Consider the following 23,692-nt stretch of genomic DNA (forward strand, 5'->3'; position numbering starts at 1 on the left):
CCCCCCCCCCCTCCCCCCCACCCGTTACCTTGTGACCTTTCTCGGCTAAATCGGGACACAGACAAGACCTTTCCTCATTTCCAGTCTGAAAAAATACCGGAAAGACAAAAGAAAATAGAAGCCAACATCATCCCTCCTTCCTCCTTTTCACCTTTCACCCATGAACTAAGTGCAGGTTGTCAAACATGACAGGACCTCTTTAGATACTCTGAAGTTAAGAAAACAGTGCATAAAGCAGAAAGAGATGACCTCTGTTGCAAACAAGTGTTCTCCCACCTCCGCTGTACATGGCCAACACATCCTGAACTCATCAAGATGGGGAAGAGGACCGCCACCTGTTCGCCGTGCAGAGTCACCTCTTCAGGCGATTGCTCTTTAGTCTCTGTCCGCTGCCTCTCTGCTTTGATTTAATCTAACTTAAGTACTTCAAACATTTACAAAATTATTACCATTTTACCAGCAGACAACAACAAAGACAAAATAGCATTTGAGTGTTCTTCAGGCACTTGGTATGACAGAGTGGTCATTTTTAACTGCCCCACAAAAACAAAATGGATTAGGGAACACTTTTTATTAACTAGCCTGCTTATTTATTCTAAGAATTGCAAATAAATCTCGATCAATCACGCAGAATTGTAGAGATTGTCAAGGTGATGTACTGGTTGAGCGAAGGCTTTCTATACATCATTTCTTCAAACACTTCTACTCAGTACCTGCTATATAAGATAAATAGAGCACTTCCTCTACTTCACAAGTTTTGCAAGCAAAATTCTCTGTCTCAGATGCAGATCTCCTCATCAAAGGTAACAGAGCATCACTATTCTCTCTTGATGCCCACAAAGCATTTGACATGATCGAGTAGCCATTCTGACTGCCACAATAAATAAATTCAGATTCTGTGACACTGCAAAAAAATGAATTAGCATATCATGAACACGTGCAGGCCTCCATTTTCACAAATTGAAATAAATCTTGACCAGACTCAATACACTGTGCAGTTTGACGAGGCGATCCACTGTCACACTCTATGCAGATGATTTCTTGGTTTGCCGAAATGTTTATCTTACTTTGAATACCTAAATTATCTGCTTAGGCCAGAATAGCCAGCACTTTCTGCACACATAAAGCTGGAGAAGAGGAGGCCACCTGCTGGACATGAAACCATCTTTCTTTACAGCAGATGTGTTCATTATGTCTGGGCCTTCTCCGTCTCTGCTTTGATTTGATCCCACTAAAATGCCTATTGAAATCACCACCAGCCTGGTGCTTTTCTCTCCACTTTCAACACAGCCGGAAACATACGTAGTACATGTTTCTCATAGTGGCAGCTGGATCACGGCACTGTCTGGGTTTGAAAAAAAAAAATTGTATTGACATGACAAATCTGAGCAGTTATGAACATGAACAACAAGAGGCCATTAAATCCATCAGCAGAGTCTTCAGGCTGTTTCAGCAGCATCAGAGATGTTGGACAACATGCATTTATCTCACTAGCAGCGGGCATTGTGGAGAAAAGGTGTGAGGTCTTTTTTTTCCCTGTGAAACCTCTTAGTGTCCCATAATCAGGAGTGATAATGTGTCTCATTCTATGCTAATGTGTGTGTTTTACAGCAATCAGGCGACAGGTGATGATAGCACACGTTTTGAGATGTTCTGCTGTGTGCGTGCGCCGCCGGTGTGTGTGCTAACGTGCAAGGGTGGACGCAAGGCACCATTAGTGACTTCCCAGGTCCTCTTCAGGAATACAATGGGTGGCGAAATTGCTTTAATGGAAAAAGGCTAATGCGAGACGCTCACACACACACACACACATACACACACACACACACACACACACACACTTGAACACACCGCCTTAGCAAAATCACTCAAGCCAGTGAGAGGTAGAAAAAGGGGGGGATATTATCACTTACACTTGAAAAAATAGAAATGGAAGAGAGAAAATAGACAGTGAGGAGAGAGTTGGTGCTGCTCTTCTTCCACTTACTTCATGCTTCCACCCACTAGAGTCAGTATTTTCCAAAACAGAGGCGTAGATTCTTCAGGATCCTTTTTTTTTTCTGGCTTTACTACCTCCTTCAAGCGTACCAGTGTTATTTGGAAAGATGTGAAAATCTAGATGGGATGGACCAAAGGTATATTTATTTAAAAGTATATGTGCATTGCAAAAGTGTTCATACCCCTTGAATTGTTACACATTTCAAGATATTTAGTTGATTAACCATCAAAAAGTAGCTCATAATTTGAATACCAACTTTAACGATATATGATTTGTAAATATGAATGCATTTGTACTAAGCTCCCTTTTACTCTGATACCCCTAATAAAGTCCAGTGCAACCAACTGCCATTTATAATATACAGTCCTAACATATTTTTTTGAAAACATTAGTGGACAAAAAGCAAAATGAAGACAGAGTCGTATGGTAGACTTGTTATGAATAAAAGGTTTCCACACAGTGCCCTGTTCACTCAGTCTTCTTTAAAACAGTTTAGCAATTAGCACACCATTTTCACCGTGAAAATATTATGCTGTGAGAAGACAGAAGGGGTGGAAATTCACCTTTCAGCAGGTTTAAGACCTTACAGTCTGAGCTACAGTGGAGTGGTTTAGATCAAAGCATATTCATACGTGAGAATAACCCAGTTAAAGTCTAGACCCAACTCCAATTCTGAATCTGACAGAGTGAAAATTCACGTTCAGCAACTTTTTCAAACCAACCTGATCTATTTTGCAAAAAAGAATGTGGAAAACTTGACATATCTAGACGTGCAAGGTTGATAGAGAGATGTCCCAAAATACTTGCAGTTGGAACTGTAGCAAAGGGCAGTTCTACAAAGTACTGACTCAGGGGAGCCAAATACCAAGGAACAGCACCCATTTTATTGCTGTACTTGTAAAGCAGTTCTGAAAACCACTTATAGTTCTACTTCCATTGATGCACTTAATGGAAGTGGAATGCAGCATTCTAATGCAACGTTCCAGCAAAATACATGGAATTTTATTGGTAACATTGCAAAAAATGTGAAAAAGTGAATCAATAAATTCCTAGTCACTGTGTATGTGTGCTCAGTGAGCAAGAACCTTCTAAAAGCTGTTGGCAGTTGGGAGCCAGGACATCACAATTTCCACTTTGAGTACAATTAACTGAAGAAAATTGGATGCATTAGCATATTATCAACAAACAGATCATGTTCTTTTTTTCTTTGAAAGACAGGTCTGCACGCACACACATGCTCCCTCACTGCTCTGTAAGACAAGGCACGTTCCTCCTGTGCTACTAATGGTCTCATTTGTGCCCTGCTCAAGGCTGGCAAGGCCTGCAGCATCTGTTTGACTGCAGGCCATGCCATAAGGTGCCAGGACTCCAAGGATCCTCCACACCCCCTCAAGAACACCGCTCTCTGCCCTGCTTAACCTCACTCTGCACCCCCCTTCTACCCTCTTCCCACCTCACTGTCAGATGTTGCTCTCTACTTGTACCTCAGACGCAGTGAAATCGTGACGTCCATTAAACTCTGCGGCCTCGGTTCTTCGTGCCCCAAAGCTGGTCTATATTCCTCTTTGCCCCTGTCACTCATCACTGACGTACTACCTCTTCTTTCTAGCCTCAGGCAGATGAGGGCACCCCACCTGGTTCCTTCTTTGGTTAATCTCTTCTTCCCCCCCTTGTGCCTTCTCCCATCCAGGTTTCTCAAATCCCTCTGTTTTCCCCTCTTTTCCACCTAATGCCCCCAGTGTGTAAATCTGTGAGACGTCATTTACCTCCCTTAATCTGCTGTCCCTTTCCTCACCCCAACCACCCTCGCCACCCCCTCCAAGTATCCTCCTTTGCTCTTTCCCCTCAGGGTGACTGAGATGTCATCTGGCTGGTACTTTAACTTGAACTGTGTGTGTGTGTGTAAATCCAGTAAGAGAATGTGTATCACTGGCAGGAAGACTTGTCCCTTGGAGGAACAGACAGATAAGCGTCCAAAGTATAGCTCCAAGCACAGCATTTGAGTTGCATACCCAGCAATGTCTCCTCCTTAACAAGCATTGCCCCACAGGTTGCAATTGGCAACCCCAAGCACACTGACAGGAGAAAGTGATCTGATGGCAACCTTTGGTGAAGCACAAAAGTAAGTAGGAAGGGGTATATGAAGGAGACATGATCGTAGGAAATTAGTGAGAGGAGGGTGATCTTATGACAGAGGGGGTCTGTGGCGAACAAGTGGTGTGAAGCCACAGAAGGTGGGCTGTAGTCAAGCGTGAGGAAATATTCGAGACAGCAAGGACCCACTGAGATGACCGCAGAGCTAATGCTATGTTAGTGAGCCGCTAACGGCATGCCTGAGCCGCGGCGCACTGCCTTTCCACACTAATCATTGCGGCCAAGAGCGCAACAAAAGGAGACACCTCGGGCCTGTGGGGCGGTATTACTAGTGACACATCTTTTGGGCCCCGGTTGGGACTCCTTTACCATCTGAGGCTCTTCTAGCATGACTCACACACAGGCATGTGGGTTATATAAAGAGACCCTTAAATCCAATGTGGCGGGGAAGGTGAGGTAGAACATTGCTCAGAGCAGAGAAAATAACTGGCACTTCAAGTTGAGGTATAAAGAGGCAACTTTATGCAATAAGACACCCTGGGTTATATGACTTGAAGCACACTGAGAGATCTCCAAGCGTTGGCAGACATTTAGTCCAGACTTAAATGGCTACTCTTTCCCGTCTTTATGTCATTCTAAGAAGGAAGTGCCTTAAAAATACCCCGAGAATTTTATTTTTTATTTTACTGATTTATTTTGTACTGTATACAATGCACCAACACAAAAAATAAAAGTGTGTGATTGTAGGAATAAAAAGAGTCTCCTCAGGGACAATGCTTTGTAGCACCACCTTTTACTGTAAAGGTCTACTGTAAGTGTTTTTCAACCACTTTAATATAACAACATTTTTGCCGAATCTTCTTTTCAAATTAGCTCCAGCTCTAGGTTAATTGAACCTCCTTTAAAGTCTCCAGTTCTTTTACATCCTCTTACAGGTTTTCTTCCAAAATTGCCTACATTGTGCCCCATCCATGTTCCTATCATCTCTAACCTTGCAACAATGACTATTCCAGCTACACCTCTAAAATAAATTTAGATTTGTTTCAGTAAACTGATTTGAAAGCCATGTATCCTCCTGCCATGAGAACCTTATGTACTGCTGTGTGTTGATCTGCCACATGAAATCCATTGACAATAGTGGTCACAATGGGAGAAAATGGGTTAAAAGGCTGAGTACTTTTGCAATACAGGCTACACACAGAAATGCAAACCAAAGCAAAAATACACAATTATTTCAGGAAACTTTCGAATAATTTATTCCAAGGATTAGGATTAAAGGTCTATATTATCTTCTGTGGTTGCCATATCCCTTGTGTGATAATAAAAGCAGATTTCTCATTATTATCTGTGACACTGTAGGATTAACAGACATCATCTGGGCCCTGAAATGTGTCTGAATTGTGGCCAAAGTGACGTATTTCCTTCTACATATCAGTTTATGTGATACATTTTGTTTAATTGCATCAACGTAATTTGGAGGTTAGTTTAATCACTCATCAGAAACAATTAGGCTTGTGTATCAAGCACTTGTGAAAACAAAATTATTATTTAGGAAAAACCGCAGTAAATCGTACCTAAAAATACTATTATTCTCAGTCTAACAGATTTCCAACCGAATGACAATGGAAAAAGTTTTATTCAGGGTTATTTCGCAAACTTTAGAGACTAGTTCGCCATTGCCTTACAAAAGAAACAACTCTCAAGTGGCCTATCAGTGAACCTGCCGTGTTGTCTTGAGGCAAAGATCAGATCGCATTCGGGCTCCATACAGCTAACGAAGGGCCACTGCAGGAGGGGGGACGAACTGGGTGATCTGTTCCAAAGATCGCTCTGACATTACGATCAATTTATAGTTAATCTGTGGCTGAAACAGCAATGAGAAATGGATTGTAAGCTGACAGATGAAGTATTTAGCATGGTAACCTTATTACAAGAGGAGTGCTTTACATGTTCCATCCAATAAAAGGAGCTAAGTCAAGAGACAGAGCTGCTTTGTGCCATCTGATCAGATTAAAACGTGACACAGCCTTAAGGCAGAAGAGCAGTGAACCCACGGTAACACGTAGAATAACAGCAGCTAATTAAAGTCAGACCAGGAGGAGATTTAGTTAGACCTTTATTTTTACCTCCAGAGACCTTACCTATCGTTAACTGGGAAGAGTTTTTAAACATATTTGAAAGCTCTCTAGAGTTGCAGGGCCAAATCCGCTCAGTCACTGTTGTGGCACCAGAGCGAACATTTGGATATTTTCTTAGATTTTGATATTACATCTTCTTTATAATGTATAGCAGGAGCACTGGTCATATTATGGTTTAATATAAGTGTTGTAGAGATGTGCAAAAGTGTTAACACCCCTTGATCTTTGCCCACATTTTGTGACAATACAACAATAAATCTCAATGTATTTTTAATTGGGATTATAATGCATAGATTAACATAAAGTGCATGGCAAAACTAATTGTAAAACATTGACCTGTAAAGTACAAGAAATTAAATTAATTTCTCATTGTTGCACATTTCTGCTCAAAATATATTTATTATAAAACTATATGCTTGTGCCACAAAGGACTGTTGCTATAAATCAATTATAGTGGCATGTTCCGTGTTCTCCTTAAAACATTTTTATTTATGTATTTTTGTCAGAAGGCCTTACAATACTCAAAAGAAAGGCCTATTTCACTCCGAAGTCCATTGATTTAATTGGATCATTTTCAGTTCCCTAAAGGACTCACTTATAAAATGCATAAATGTTTATATATTAAGTTGTGTCTGTTTATATAAAGACTTTAAGAGTATTAAAAGGCATCTTCATGCCTTTGGGACTTATCTTGCATACATGCTTCCTTCAAATTAAGAAAGATTCACTGATAGGAAATAGTGACTCGAAAAGGTTAATGTACCTGCGCTTGTTTTTACCTTTTTCACGCCACTGTTCACCTGTGTCTAGATCTTTGCTGGTCCTGATGTGTTTGACCATGAAGCTTGTGTGGGTGTGTGTGTGTGTGTGTGTGTGTGTGTGTGTGTGTGTGTGTGTGTGTGTGTGTGTGTGTGTGTTTGCCTGTTCTGTGGTAAGGCTGAGTGTGTGAGAGAGACTGTGTGAATAGGGGATGATGAAGAGGCATTGTGTCTCCTAATAATGACATCATGGCTCTGACAGAAGCTGGAGAAGATGCCCGAGGTTTCAGAGCGAAACTCTTCAGCTTGGTGCAAGTGTACATGTGCATGTGTGTGTGTGTGTGTGTGTGTGTGTGTGTGTGTCTGTCCCTGGGCTATCCGAGTCCTCCTGGACTTTGTGAATGAAAGTCAAACCGTAAAAGACAAAAAAACAAAACCTGACCACCAGCAATATGAAGCAGAGGGCAGGCCATTTTGCTGCTCCGCGCTGCGTGAAAGCGTTGGGGAGTTGCGTTTAAGGGGAGACGGAGGTGGGAAAAGACCAGGGAGAGAGAGAACCAGAGAGGAAGGGGGCATTGGGAAGTTTCACAAGGGGGTCAGGGGTCAATTCAGCCTGCAGGCCCTGGTGATGTTTGCAGGGCTCAGAAAGTGAGGCCCGTGTTGCATCATGGTAGTCCTTGGCGTGTCCTCTTTATCTTCCCTCTGACCAGACGGAAGATAAAAGAGATGTGTGGAGCCCATCTCTTTGGGTTCCACACAAAAAGACACAACTAGAGCTCATGCACCTTGATTCTCTGTGTAAGGAGGGAAACGATAAAAAGATCCGAGCAGTTTTAAAGACGATGGATGACGTATTCTAGTCACATCATCTTCTCAAACTAGTATTTACTAATTTTAAAGCAGACAAATGGGGAAATATTTTTTTTCTAAATTTAATTAAAAAAAAGAATGACTTATGATCGCAAAACATGGAAGACCATCCTAAAAATACGTCTGCATTTAAAACGGTTACTTAACCATCCGCTTCTCCCATACTAAAAGCTACGAAAAGTCTTAAAACATATAGAACTGCTTTAAGTCTTTTAACCCTAAACCACACAATGTCAGAGAGTGAATTAAATGTAGTCTTTATGAAAATCATAAAATGTGCTCAGAGGAATTCCTGCAGCCTCCGTGAACTCACCGAAGGCACATCCAGACTGAGTAAGATTGACAGCTATCTGCAGAGAGCTGAAGTGAACCTCTCGCCCCGAGAGTGTGTGTAATGTGAGACAGGTCTTGTGACAAGCACTAATCAGCTCACACTCTTGACCCCCACGGCCGTAAAGCTGACACAAAGGAATACGCTGCGACACAGCTAGCAACTCCACCTGTGAGTGCATGACTGTGTCATTTCAGGTAGGAGAGACAGAGACGGAACAAGTTCACATTCGGCAAAATCCATCTGATAAAATTTCCTGGGAAGTTACCAAAATTCCGTGAAGTTTCGTACAGAAACTTTCTTTTTCATCTTGGTTCCCGGGCGTTGGTTGAGATTAATTAATTTGAGCAAATTTTATTTTTATTCTTCAAAAATCATGACTAATAAAACATTTTTCGGTTTTATTAACAATAAATCTGATAGAGAGAACTGGGGAAAATTACGACGTATGCAACCAAAGTGGCTGAAAAATTGGGTCTGCAACAGTTTTAAGACCCCATCTGGTGAGATGCTGTAAAACAATTTGCAGGGTTTCTGTGGACTCTATAATTAGTGCTCCTAATTTTAGGCCTAAAGAACTCCTAAATGCGCCCAGATTCTCGATGCTGGCTCACCTGTAGTTGCGTTTGAATTTTCATCCGTTGCTTTTAAGATTGCGTTTGTTGTGAAATGTAATGGTGGCATTCATTTATTTGTTCCATAACCTGTAGTTCTGGCTGAGGACTTTGAATGTTGAAGTCAGGACAAAACTACAAGCTCCACCATACATTAAGTCATGAAGCGAATTTTTCAGAGCCTGGAGGAGAGCTGTAATCCTGTAATCCTAGGTATTTCTGAGAGTTTTAAACAGTCAGATCTTAGGTTGAAATCTCCCTTAATCTGTTTCTCCTGGGAAGATTGGATCAGTCCGTGTACTGCACAGATTGTCTGGAAATGGCCTCACAGTGCTCTCCAGATTGATGTGAAGTAACAATTACTTGTCTAAGGTTCTGGCTGCTGTCTTTCTTTGGCATTGTGTGACAAACCCACATGCTCCCGACAAGCAAACTGCAAAGACCCTGGCTTCGATGGAGGCAGTCATACTTGGGGATCATAACTTAATCAAACACATTTAGAGGGGGAGAGTGGGGAGGTAACTACGCTGCTACTTTCCGTCCTAAGTCGTCTAGAACCAGCGGGTATAATCTTGGCTTTTTCAGTTTTTTTGTTTTTTGTTTTTTTTGTTAAAAGCTTAATTAATTAATAAATAGAAACATTTTAAATGCAAATGTTTAAAAACATGAACTCAAGGAAGATATTCATGTTGCAAACATCCATGTGGATTTGTACGAATTATAAAACAATTGAAAAGTACTGCAATTTTAAGAATTGGATTTACAACACCTATGAAAAAAAAACACAGATGTCCGCCTACTGAAAAACATACTCATATATTTTTCTAAGATAGGCTCCTTTTCAATAAATTTTATGCCTGGTGTCTCTTATTTTCCCCTTGACAACGGTCCATAGATTCTCCGTAAGGTTTAAGTCAGGTTTGTTGACCAATTAAGCAGAGATGCAGTAACAGCATTGTTACTAAACCAAGTATAAGTCTTGACAAAATCAGCATCTCCATAAAGTTTGCAAGCACAGAGAACCATAAAGTGCTTCGTCATTTTCTGATTGATGGCTGCGCCAACTTCTGAGTAAAACGCATTTGGAAAACACCATAATAAAAACTAAAAATCATCACTTACTGCGGAAACTTTAGCTTGGATCCAAAGCAACTTCAATTCTGTGCCTTTACACTCTTCCTCCAGCCACCAGGACCTTGATTTAAGAAAAAAAAAAAAAAAAAACATATGTTCATCTGAAAGAGGCCTTTAGACCACTCAGAAAAGTCCAGTTGATTTTGATTGTCTGATTCAGAGGCAATAAAGAAAAAATTCAACAGTTGTAGGTCATGTACTCTATAAGTCTGTGTGATGGCTGTTAAAACACAGACTCCAGCTGCAGCCCATAGTCTTGAAAGGACATTGCATCACAATTCTCTCAAGGCTGAAGTGAACCCTATTCGTTCTATATATGCTCATTTTCTATGCCACACTTTTTCCTTCCACTTAATCTTCCATGAACATCTTTTGAAAACAGCACTCTGAAAGCACAGCATTTTTTAAGCAATGGCATGGTATGGCTTGTGCTCACTGAGGATGGTTATCTGAAGAGCAAATGTCAAGACAGTAGTTTTCCCATGACTGTGAAAGTCGCGTCTTAGGTATTAGGAATCATTTTTTAATGTTTGATGTAATTGACAATTTTTTTTCTTTTTTTGAGAAACAACAACGATCAACATTAAGAGACAAATTACTGAAAACTTCTCGATTCTATTCAGGTGCAACTAAATAGACCTGGTTGTATTCTCCATTTACAATAGCTTTTAGTGACACACAAATGAGCAGGTAAATAAACGAAGGCGGAAAAAACACTAATCGAGTCCTAAAGGCATCACTTGACTGCTGGGTACAAACTACAGTGTTCTTCAGCTCACATTATGGCCGATGTGACGATCAGCTGGAGTGACAGCAGCTTTCTACGAGCATCATCTGCAGCGGATAAGACAAGTTGTAGCCTGAAAACAAACAACACACACCCACACACGCATGCACACACACACACAGTGTGTCTACTCAAGAAGAACCACCAATGTTCACTTTAGTCATCCAGGTATGGTTTATTGTTCTCCAAAATGCACTGACACAACACAGAGCACGGACAAAAGGGAGCATAATAATAATAATAATAATAATAATAATAAAAATCAGTAGCAACAATGTTTTTAATAATAATAAAAAAAAACTGTTATTAAAGCTAGCAACTTATAGTGTATTTCACCATGTTTAGTGAAGAGCAGGAGAGTCATATTTACACTGGAGACATGTTTCTGATTCCACTATATTGAGAATCAACTCATAATGAGACAGAAGTGATGCATGGTAAGGTCTGCAACTAGAAAAATGTAAACCAGCCACAGCAGAAATCACAATCTTATTTAAACCTTAGTGGCAAATTGGTAAATGTGTTACTCCAGTGTCTCGCATTAAGATTTTGACTGGCAGGTGATTGACGAAGTTGAACATGATCGAGATTTGTCCACGTTTACATTTTACCGAACACAGCATTCAGATAAAAAGATAATTTTACAAGACGAAAGCTATTTATTATTCCACAGACTTTTCATTGCTTTAAATATATTACAATCATTCTAATTCAACATGCACAAAATGCAGGGTAAAGAGCAAAGGGCAGAGATTTTTCTCCGACAGTCATAAAAAATATCTTCGAACTGTAAAAGGGCCGTTTACAAACACACGCTTGAGGCTTTCTCAGATTTCTGCACAGAGATGACTCTACTCCTGAGACTTTTCTCTGCACTGATCTATTAAATAACTCGACTATGACTAAATTCAAAAACAAACATTGACTTTCTCTGAGTATTTTGCTTATGCACCTTTGCATAGAGTCCGTTAATGCTGCTGTTCTTAGGCTGGTTTTTAGACTTCGGTTTTTAAATCATAGCTGCACAGTTTCACGTCAGTCAGTCTGTGAGCTCCTTGAGTAAAGAGAAACAATAAATGGGATGATGATATCAGCCTCTGTCAATAATGATGTCTTCCTGACACAGAGTTAATGCAGTGAAGATATTGTGGGACTGAGTGAGGAGTGGAAAAGCAACAACATTGTAGTGAATTATTACTTGGTACCGTTGCACCGTTCCCTGCACAAAACGACTCACAATCAATGAGGTGAAGAGGGAAAAAACTTTACTCTCGTGATGTGATATTTCGAACGTGATTAAAGGTTTGTGAGGAAATGCATAATCTGATTTCACTCTACAGTGAATGTAAAAAGTCTACACAGTCCCAATAAAATGGGAGTTCTTTCTGATGGCAAAAAAAAAAAAAAAAAAAAAAATTTCAGTTGTCTTTCCACCGTTAATCTGTCGGAGACCCAATATTATTCAATTGAAAAATGTATTTAAGGGAAACCTGTAAAAAAAATAAAATAAAAAAATCTAAAAAGCTGCAACAACCTGATGTTAATCATAAAACTAATACATTGTTGAAACATGTCTGCCATCGGTTATGGTGAATCTGAAATTAAATTCAGCTTTATTTCCTGTTTTAAAAGGCTTTTCTTGTCATTCTTGTCACTATCCCTTTTTCATATTTTAGAAAAAGGTCAGTTTATGAAGGTATCAGTCAGGAAAAGCAGAAAAAAAGACCCATCAGCATTATCTATATACATGTCATAGTTATATCAGTCATTAAACAAAGATGGAACCTAAGACTAAAACCTTAATCTGGTTCGTACTAATTGTCCTTTAACAACAATCACCTCTCCATATGTCTGGACAGAGCAGTAAAGTGGTTAAAAAAGAAGACAATTCTTGGAAAGAAAATCTCAAGGTCTGGCTAAAATCTTCTTAAACTTTGTAGGAGGAGAAGAATAAGTTAAATAGAACTTAAATATATTTATGTTTGGTACAAAACGCATGGAGAAGCAGAAGACGAAGCAAGGTTTTGTTTTCCTGCATGATTTTTTTTTCTTTCAATGGCAACAAAATACTGGTATTAATAGAGGAGAATTAAGATTCTGAAATCAAAGATTTCAGAACTTCATCTGACAGAAAGTCAGATGAAGTTTGACTTCATCTGACTTCATCTGAAGTCAAACTATAGATATGTCATCTATAGTAGATGACATATTTCATCTACTATAGATGAAATATGTCATCTGAATCTTACACATTTGGATAACTTTTGGAAAGAAAAGGAGGCAAATATTAAGTTAAGGTGTAGCAGGCTACAATTCTCAAACTAAAAACTAATACTGAATTAAACCAAGTTTTAACATATTATTAATTTAAGGGTATCCACATTTGTTCAACTTTTTCTTCTTTTACATGTTTCCCTCAAGCACATTAGTTTTGTAGTTGAATCGTATAGCATACTTGTTACATTAAAGGTGGAAAGAGTTTGAAACTATTCATCATAGTTTAATTTGTACACATAAAAAAACCTGACATTTTAACAAGGGTGTTTAAAACAAAAAAAAAAAAAAGAAAAACACTATCCACTGTAGCATGTGGGAATTTGAATGTCTGGCTGTGCATCTATTTGGCCCAGTCCACAGTGGCAAAAAAGGGGTGGGACTTAATGTCATCGACTCCTCCCACGCCGGCTCCCAGTCTCTCCATTGGGTTATACTGGAGTAACTGGATCACAACAAACAAAAAACAGCATTTAGAGAGTACTGGTGCAAAAAAAAAAAAAAAAAAGAAAAAAACGTAATAAGGAAAAAAACACTTTTTCAGCAAGAAATATATGAATATATATGCAGGAAATTCACCTTCATGGCTCAACAACACATCATTTCTGTCAGATTTATTATGCATTAAGCAGAGGGAAATCCGAGCTAGTCACATTAACGTACATCTAAAGATTAGCAGTTCTAAGGATTTGCAATTAGCTTTAAGACATCAGCATGGTGCCAGCAACATTATTAAGGACATGTCCATCAAGAGGAGACTATGTTTCATTATCTGCCTTTAATCTGTCTGGAAACGTTCATACACTGATGATCATTTAAGGTAAGTCATTAAACCCTGTTTTTTTGTTTTCATACAAAAAGCACCCCACACTATTCCTTAGTTGTAATCACATTAAGCTTAGACATATATATATATATATTTTTATTTTAAGGTAATTAACAAAAAACACTTGTTTCATAGAAATATGTTAGTCTGTTTTCAAAGCAGAAAATAATATTAAGCTAAACAACCAAAAGTATGATGAGGAGCGAGATTTGACAATACTGACTCACTAGGCCCATCATTAGACACAGTTTGCTGCTGCCAGGTTACATCCTGCATTGTTTTAGATCTATTATTTAGGTTATTCCTCCACCAGTTTGGTGCAAAAAGATATTATTCCTATTCAGCTTTGAAGTGTTTCAGAAATCTCTGATCTTTTATGTAAATTCTTAAAAAAAAAAATAGTTCTTGAGAAATGTGAACTGTGGACACCGATGTTGAGGACGTCTCTGCTTACTACACCATGCTTAGCAAGATTGTTTGCAAGATCGCTTGTGTCAGATTTGCGGGCTTTCCAGCCATATCCTTTGTAAAAAATTATCCCTTGCAAGTCAAAGAAAAAGTGATTGATTACATTAATTTTTTAGTATTAAAATTTATGTAATTAATTAATCGAAATGAATGTGTTGAAGTCCTGGCCTTAGGAATTATATTATAGGATGATACTCAAGGAGGCTGTGGTGTTGAAATTATCTTCAGTTAAGAGCTAATTGGTCCAAACTGTGCCTGAGCTGCTGTTGGTGGTCGGTGCATGTTTTTTTTTTTCCCCCAGGTTATTTAACACAGCATCCAAATGGTGTGGTCAAAATCAAATCTGTTTGAACCAAGCAACATTTTTCAAATCTGTTATTATCCAGTTTTGGGGATAATTCATTGGTTGTAAGGAGTGTTTATTTAAGCTACTGTTGCCTTTTTTTCCATTTTCCTTTGAAGGCATTTTCATCCAAACAGCTGCAGTTCAGTGATTGTTTTCTCTTTTTCCAACCATTCTCCATATAAACCTGAGAGATGACTAAATGAATAAAAAAGACAATCCCAGTGCATTCCTGTTTTGGAAATTCTCATATAGTACCAACAAGCATACCATGTTTTTCTTTTTTTTCTTTTTTTAACGATTAATCTTAACCGATTTGCAATTTGTGTTAAGCAACTGAACATTTGTCGAAAGTGAAGTATTGAATATAGATTCAACATTTTCCCCCCACAAAGAACAACCTAAAAGTAAAATCAATTATTAGAGTCGGGGGAACCCTCGTTTTGTTGTAGGTGCTCCCTCTCACCTGCTCCAGCAGAGATCTGGCCTCCCCTGAAACACACTCTGGGATGTTGAGAGCTGTGTGACGGCCAATTCCTGCTGGATGGCAGCTCAGCAGCGACTGTGCACAGGGTGGCAGGAGTGGAAAGAAGAGAGGCAGATAACCATCAATGTAAAACACAGAACGGTCCGACACCCGCAGAGTCTAAGTCAGCAGTAAAGCATCGGAGCTGGACAGACAGGAGGAGACCAGACAGGCAGAGCACCTGAAACAACACTGATCACGCAAACAGCAGGTTAATGAGCTCACTGCTGTTGGTCTTTCTTGGAACTGTTGTGGGAGTCAGACAGAGGGAAAGTCACAGAAAGAGTAAAAACATTATTGTTTCTGGTCAGGTTGTACTTTACTCATGCTGAGCATTTTAAGTTGTTTTTCAAAGTTTGACTTTTTAGCTGCAGAATATGGACCTTCTGTCAACATAATTGACAATAATAACTTATCTCTGCTTCAGCAACGAAAAAGCTACAAATGCTGGAGCAAAGCATCAAGTAAAAGCCATAAGTGATGTGTATTTTCCCCCCAACAGTTAGAGCTGTTGTGTGTCTCTCTCTCTCTCTCTCCTGCGAAAGATGCTCCGGGACTTCTGGCTGCGTTCCTACCAGCAGTTAAGACTGCTTCAGGCCAGATCTTATCCTGCAAGGATCAAGAGACACCGTGTGCGCCTGTGTGTGTGTGTTCCTGCCAAGGCCGCACAAAGGCATAATCATCAAAGGAGACATCTGTGTAGCGGGGTTTCTTTCTTTCTTTCTTTTTTTTTTTTTTTTTTTTACCACCCGGGGAAATTTTTGCGTATTGTTAAAACATAACATTAACCCAACACGGACAGCAGACAGGTACACACACCGACGCACAATTAGAATTTATTCAAAATAGGTAGAGAATAATAACAGAAAAGACACTGCAGCTGCACTCGATGACTGCACTTGACACTGTGGATATATTTGTTCTTCGTAAAAAGGTTATATTTGGAATCTGCAAATGATAATTTTGTACATTGTCTTTTTCACATTTTGATGTGTTACCAGGACAAATTGCAACGTGTTTTAATCAGATTCGATGTGGTAAAACCACACAAAGTAATCAAACCATCAAGAGCGCCTATGAACAGCAGTTCATAATTCTTGCTGAGTGAATTCAGTTTTCATCCATTAATCTATAAACTCTGATCAGATTTCATGTTCTGATAAAGAAAAGCATCCGAACAACATGATGCTGCCACCACCATGTCTCACAGTGGAGATGGTGCGTTCATGGTTAGTCCACACAAGTGACTTCTAAAGGCACCTGGTTCTACTTGCCTTTTTTTTTTTCCAGTGGAGGTTAAGTTAAGTTAACCTCCTTTATCTAAACTTAAAGGAGGTTAAGTTTTGATCGTTCGCACAAAATATCAGTAACCCCAGCAAAGTTTGTTGCTGACAAAAAGGCGTGTTTCGATTTATGGAAACGTTTCATTTCCTCATACGCCTTCCTTGAAAGACGGTTCCTCTGATCCTTGACCAGACAAGCTGCAGCATCCTGAGAGCTGCCCAGGTCTTCACCTTTCATGCTGATCTGAGGTCAGCGCGCCCCGAGCCCAGCGCTGCTCCGGGAGCCAGCAGAGAGGACCGGGGAGAGCTGACCCAGTGGCCCAGCAGATGGAGCTCAGGCTGGGGGAGAAAGTCACACTGACACCCCTTTGGCACTCCCCGAGAAGCGTAGTAAGAGACCGCAGCCAAGACGCACCTCACACACAAATCTCACCTCCCTCCCCCCCCTCCAACTAACTCCACCTTCTCAAACACACACAGACACGCGTGCAGAATCACACACACCACCTGGCACAGCCATAAAGAGTGTGTGAGAGCTGAAAGCCAAGACACCTACAGAAATCCCACAACACCTGAGGAACACAGTCAATATTTTTTTGACTCACCGTGCCGGTCAGGAGCTCAAAGAGGATGGCGCCCAAACTCCACCAATCACAGGACGGTGTCTCCTCACTGATCCCTCCCACCTCTGAAGACAATGGCAAAAGAAGAGATGGAAATAATCAATAAAATAAAAGGGTAAAAAAAAAAAATCATGTTGAGAAAGTATACATTTGAAATAATTCAAAACACAAACTGATCCTAAGACGTGTTATTTTCTGTATTTTCATTTTTTAATGGCTTCGGTTTAAGCTCTGCTTCTTGCCTTACTTTATATAATTTGAATAAAATGAGCACAAATAATGGACACAGTCTCTTTTTCTCTTTCTCAAACCTATTCACACACACACTCCAAGTGTGTCTCATTGAAGGGCAATTTGCATAATAAAAAGCAGTTAAATTGAGGAAACCGTCTGTGCTGCAACTTCACACCATCTGCATGACCTGACCCCGAACGTAAACACACTCTCATACAACACACACACACACACACACACACACAAAGACATGGTAAGAGTAAAACACCGTGCATCATTTTCTTTCTTCATTTTTTTTTTACCCTATGGTTTTAGGTAAGGTTTGCGTTTGAAATCTTAAAATACAGGCTGTTTTATATAAATGGATTCATTTCTTATGAATTGTATTTGAAATCCAAACAACAAAATGAGGAAGGTTTTAATTTGAAGAAAAAAAAAGAAGTGTATCTTATTAGTTTCATCACATTTATTTATTATTAATATATGTTTAATGTTCCAAAGTTTCATAATTGGTTTCTCTCTTGACGATGACAAAATTATCTTACATTGAAGTTGTAACACCAGCAATCAGGTCTTCCAAGCAAAAGGGTTAGGGTTACAAAACCTTCCAATAGGTGAACATTTCATAGAAGTCATAGCAGCCTGACAGCCGTCGTTACTGAAGGCTGCAGGACTCCGCAGCTGAACGATACTGAGAGTGACATTCATTCATAGCTGCTGTATGGTGGCTCCGCTGGGTACCAGATGGCCTCATGTGTTGCTCAGCTTGCCTCTTCCCCACTCTCCAGAGGGATGGGGGGGGTGGAGGGGAGCTGGTCACCCAGAGGGCCGGGACCCAGGGTCACAGTTGTGTGTGCCCAGGGACCAGGCTCCTCAGCTGGGGGTGCATTTTAGACAAAGACCCCTCGTTTCCTGGAGGCTGCCGGAAAACTCCGGGGCCCTGTGCAGCTCTCTTTGCAGCCAAGGTTGGAGAGGGCTACGGTACAACTTGAATGTCTCACATATGCGGATGCGCTGGCACACACACACACACACACGCGCGCACGCACACCCACACACACACAGCTAACTGAGCAACCAGTCTTTAGGGCTTCCCAGGACCACTGTTTTGACAGCCAAGGAGAGAAGATCGTCATTGAACGGACCAGTGATACCTGTGTAGTTATGAGCCGGAGGGGAGATGCTGGACATACACACGCGTGTGCGTCTCAGAGCAAGGTCGATGTCATCACAATGGATTAATGTCTAAGGAGCTGCAGGGGGAGTACAGTGGAGCTGGCTACACTTACTGCTCTGTCAGAGTGAGGAAGGGAGGAAACAGGATGGAGGAAAAGTGGGTGGAGAGGGGGAATTAGCGGCATCCGTCAGCCCGCTGTTGCAAGCGGGATTCATGGTTTGTTACCTGCTGTTTTCTTGAACAATTAAGACTTTCACGGACCTAAAAGACATAACGTGCACAACGGCGCAAAGTTTCCAGCTTGTGGCCTCTCCACCTTCCCTTTTCACCCAACGGTGACCTCCTCTCCAGCTTTGTATCTTAATCACACAGCATCTCATTTCTCATGGGCGCCATAAGGAACTTTCTCTCTTCTCCTCGTAGACAGACTTCCCTAAAAACTTAACTGACGGCCGTCATAGAAAGAGGAAGTAAACTACATGCAGGTGGGAAGTAATGAAAGCTTTCACGAAACACTTCTAAACAATACAAAGAACTTAACATAAGATATTCAGGGGTGAAGACACAATAGACAACACACACACACACACGCGCACACACAGTTTCCAGTTTGTCAAGGGCAACACAAGAGACAAAGTAACCTTTAAACACAGTAAAGTCTGCCAATTTAAACAAACTCAGATGAAATCAGATGAATAAAATGAGTAAAAAAACACAAGAAAATTTTACACATAAATAGGTTAGCACCCGTCAAGCATTTAGACATTTTGTTGTGATTTACTGGAAAAAGTAATCAAGGAACAGATGTAATTTACAAAGAAGACATCAATTACATTAGAGACAATTTAAAGTTAAACTATATAAACCGATACAAGTTTTTTTTTAATGTTTTGGCATTGTTGGCCTTTATTAAAAAAAGAAAGAGGGGGAAGACAAGCAGCAAATGAACCAAGACTGGAAACTGAACCCAGGGGAACCACATATCCTCTGAATATGACGCACCGGCACTACCAATTGTAGTCAAGTATTTTAAAACTATTAATACATCAATTAAATTATTTTTCTTTGATCAGCTCTGATTGGTGATTGACAGGTTTTGACATGTCAACATAACTTTATAGCACACAGCAATATATGTTTTTCAGATGATTGTGATTATTGCTGTTAATTAAAAGTCAATATTCTAATTCATTTTCTGATTTTTTTTTTAAATATTAATGTATTACTATGAAATAATTCATAATAGTTTTAATTCAGTACTAACATATGTTTCTATGTTTGTATCTTTAATTTTCTCTGCAATGTTGCACCTGGTGTCTCGTCTTTCAAAAGCAATTCTGATTCTCCACTCCAACTCCAGACTATGGGACCTCGAATTACAAATGAAACGTAAACTTCATCTAAAGAGAGATCTTTGGACCTTTTAACAGCAATCCAGTCCTTTTTTCCCCCTCCTAAACACATGTAAGATTGTTCTGACACAGTCTGAAGTATAGAAGTGGCTTAACACAAGCATTGTGACAGGTGAAGTCCTCAATATGTCTGTTTGTGATGCTCTTAAAAGGCTGACTTCAGCCTCACTCCACATCCCAAGCTCTGTGACTGGGTTACCTTTTCACGTAGTCCTCTAAGGGCTACGATTTCCATGTTGCTAGTGTGCACTGTTTTCTACCACATTTTTCCCTCCACTCAACTTTCCATTAACATGGTGGAGTATAACCATTTGCACGCCTTCAGCTTAAGTGGTTTTTCTCGAAGACTATGCCAGTGACTTTGTGTAGGCCACTGCATTGACATAACATATATTTTTTTTTATTCTCATGTCATATTAACATTTTCTGAGAAATGTAATTATAGGTTTTCACTCCCTGTTAATCATTATCACAAGTAACTGAATTAAGTACATCACCATCTATAATGAATCTATAAGCAACAGCTTTCACTTCTTGAATTAAATAATTGAAATAAATTCACTTTTCTATGATATTCATCCAGCACGAACAGGGAGAACATGAAAAATCCATTCAGAAGGAGTCCAGGCCGGGATTTGAAAAATGTGGCATTTATAGAAATTTCAAAGACCTGAAATTGAGATTTCTTTAATTCATCATGACTGGACAGAAACCCTGCAGTAATCAAATATTGTATTTGTTCCTAACAAATTATTTTATGTGTCTTCACTGTGAAGTATGAGAACATGCAGTTAAAAATAAAGCAGAAGTCCTGCCAGGTTATGCCTTCCTTGAACTGCCTTTCAAAAACAATGAAATGACGGCCGGGCAACAAAAGAGGAACTAAACTTTATCTTCTTTTAGATCATGTTTGGCTGAGTAGGTAAAAGGATCCAAAACAAGGATGATGAAGTCCTCAGTAACTGTTCCCTCAGAGAGGAAGAAAACCGAATTTCCCTTTTCTTAGACGACCAAGACAATCAGTTTCAGCTTTGCTTCCTTATAAACGGAACAATAAACAATTCCCCTTTCTGCTAAAGCCAGGTTGTCCTACAGAAAAAAGAAAAAAAAAGTCAACACCTTTTCTTTCCTTATCAGTGAACAAAACATTAGCCATCTGATGTTTATCTGTAATGACACAACAGTGAGAAAATAAATAAGCACAAGAGCAGGATAAACAGATTAATTCCCCGTCGCCATATTTTCCAAGTACACTCCCGTGTTTTTTTTGGGTGTGAATGAGTGTGTTTTAAAAAACATGCCGTCTTCCTTCACACACACACACACACACACACACACAGGGTGCTTCAGTCACAGCAGGCGCCCTGCTAGGTTTCTGGCAAACACTCATAAATCTGTCATCAGGAATGAAGCCATAGCAAGAGCTGACCCTGTCTGGATAAACAGCAATACATAACAAGGGCAGCAGAGAGACACACACACTCACTAACCTCTGCATCGGTGTGTGTGTTCTCCACTGTACTTAAATATAATGAGTGGATGTATGTATGGGCGTGTTGGACTAAAATATCAGTATGGGAAAGGCATTATTTTTTGCAACGTGGCGTCATCATCAAATTTAAGGTAAACGTGAACAATGAGAAATGAGACAAGGAGAGGAAGTTGTCTGCGATTCAGTAGAACAGTCAATAAATGTCGTAGTGGTCTTTAAACTTTATGATATCACCACACACCCCCTGCTGGGAAATACTATGCATTGCATCCAATAATCCACGGGGGATCAAGCGTAACTATCAAGATGCTTCACACCTTGTACGAGGGCTTTTTAATGTTTAGTGGGGCTGGTTGGAGCCACAAGAGCCAGCAGTTTAAAATGGCTGCATATAGCAATATGATATTCATTTATGATCCGCAAGAAGCTGTCAAATTAAAATCAAAACAAGCTGATTTAAACCGCAGCACTGCTTGAGTGATACACATAAAATCCAACATTTAGAGGACAAGCATGTTTGGATCAAATTCACATGTTCAGGAACCAAACGTCATTGTTCGCCCTCAATTTACCAAAAGGTCGTCGTGATGCACCATTCATACAGTATAAAGCCCTTTTATTATTAAGCCAGAGAAAATGCTCCCATACCATTTTCTGGGTTCCTTACCATCAGCTGGCTGAAACAAGGCTGCTACACTTTCCCTTTGTTTACAAGTAAGACAAATTTGGCTGCTCAGAAATATTTAGAGGTAAAAAGCTCTTACATTCACAGTGTGGAAACTTAAAATATGATCACTTTTATTAAGATGAAGCTGTTTTAAGACTCCTGTTCTAAAGCCGCGAGAAAGCTACTAAGCAGCTAAAAGCAGCAACATTGATAGAACCGTAAAAATCAGAAGCAGTAGGAATGTATTGTGTTTTTTTTCTTATAAATAAGTGGTTATCCTATTAAACTTTTTTGTTTTCATTTTTTTTTGTGTAAAACAGAGATACTGGGACAACATTTTTTTTTTAGTCAAGATTTTGTAGTTAGAAACTCATGCCTAATTACCACTTAGACTCTAAGCTGCATAATTATAATATATAGACTCCAAATGTGAGCTTTCCATCTTTCTCAAAAAGTGATCTACTGCAAGAAGTGTAGTTTCTACACAAAATAAGGATTTAGCATTCCTGGTGAGAGTGGATAAATAAGACAGATAAGCAGGACGTAAAAGTGTGTAAAAGTGAATAAATAGGGAGTTTTCAGTTAGCTCAGAATCCAGAGTAACCTGCAGAAATATAACATAAACATAACAAGCAGTGCAGTTTGTAGATGTATGCACAGAGCGATGTATTAATGAGGGAAAAAATAGCAACCAATTGAACAAACAAAAATACTCCCTCACACACACAGAAGTGCTAAATAGGAACTTGAAGCTGTAGTCTAGCAGCAGCTTGTTTTAGGCTGCTTTTAAACAGCATGCCAGAGCTGCCACAAGTCAGCTGGGGGCGACACACCGGGTTACAGGACTGAATGCAGCACAACACCGCCCTCTACAGGACAAAATGAGAACTACAGTGAGATCAAGCGAATTTAGGAGATTAAACATTCAAACGTAAAACCACCACCACTGTTTTTGTTGTTTGTTTCAGATTTTTGTTAATAAATATTCAAGCTACATTAGATTGAATTTGGAAGTTCAGAGAAAGCTTTTATCCAAAGTTCTCACAAGATAAAACCAGATCCGTCTTTGGTTTCGTACAGAGGGAATGAGTATGGATGAACAATTCAATTTAGATATTATATGAGTTTTAGATCCTGGAAGGAAAGCCATCTACAGAAGCTCCAGTTTATGTGATGGTTATAGTTTGAAATTTACAAAATCTTATTTAGTTTGAGGCAGAGTGCAACTTTGTCTCAAACTAAATAACTAGCCAATGATTAGAAAATCTAATTTTTTTCTTTCTGATCAGCTGGTCAAATACAAAAAAACAAAAAAACAAAAACAGATTTTGTTGACCCAGTTCAATAAATTCATCAAAAAAGAAGAATTTGAAGTCTAGAAATGCATCTTATACTTAAATTCACTTTCCTGTTTGACAAAGATCAGGTAAGGGTTTGAGGCAGATGCTTTGAAGAAGAGATATTCAAATAAATCATAAGGGCAGCTTACACCACAAAGACAACCAGAAATCTGTTATGACCAGAAAAACAAAATCTATTTTATATGTGTCTTATCAACCCAATGTTGCTGCAGAAATTAATTAAATATTTGATTCACAGGTATTTAAAATAAAACAGATGCTTTCTTCCTCATGTTATCATT

The 23,692-nt window shown here is 39.4% G+C and overlaps 2 long non-coding RNA genes across 2 annotated transcripts; one reads left to right on the forward strand and one right to left on the reverse strand.

The window, feature by feature from the left end:
* Nucleotides 1-10,881: 10,881 nt before the first annotated feature.
* Nucleotides 10,882-13,290, forward strand: LOC106964405 (uncharacterized). Its single transcript, XR_001428415.1, has 2 exons — nucleotides 10,882-12,375; nucleotides 12,408-13,290. It is a non-coding gene; the product is annotated as an uncharacterized LOC106964405 (long non-coding RNA).
* LOC106964404 (uncharacterized) lies at nucleotides 12,112-17,201 on the reverse strand. Its single transcript, XR_001428414.1, has 3 exons — nucleotides 17,051-17,201; nucleotides 15,103-15,198; nucleotides 12,112-13,444 (listed from the first exon to the last, which is right to left on the reverse strand). It is a non-coding gene; the product is annotated as an uncharacterized LOC106964404 (long non-coding RNA).
* Between the last annotated feature and the right edge of the window lie 6,491 nt (nucleotides 17,202-23,692).

This window comes from Poecilia latipinna, unplaced genomic scaffold (assembly GCF_001443285.1).
Source record: "Poecilia latipinna isolate Pla-1442-1.1 unplaced genomic scaffold, P_latipinna-1.0 Scaffold1669, whole genome shotgun sequence".
Classification (NCBI taxonomy): Eukaryota; Metazoa; Chordata; class Actinopteri; order Cyprinodontiformes; family Poeciliidae; genus Poecilia; species Poecilia latipinna.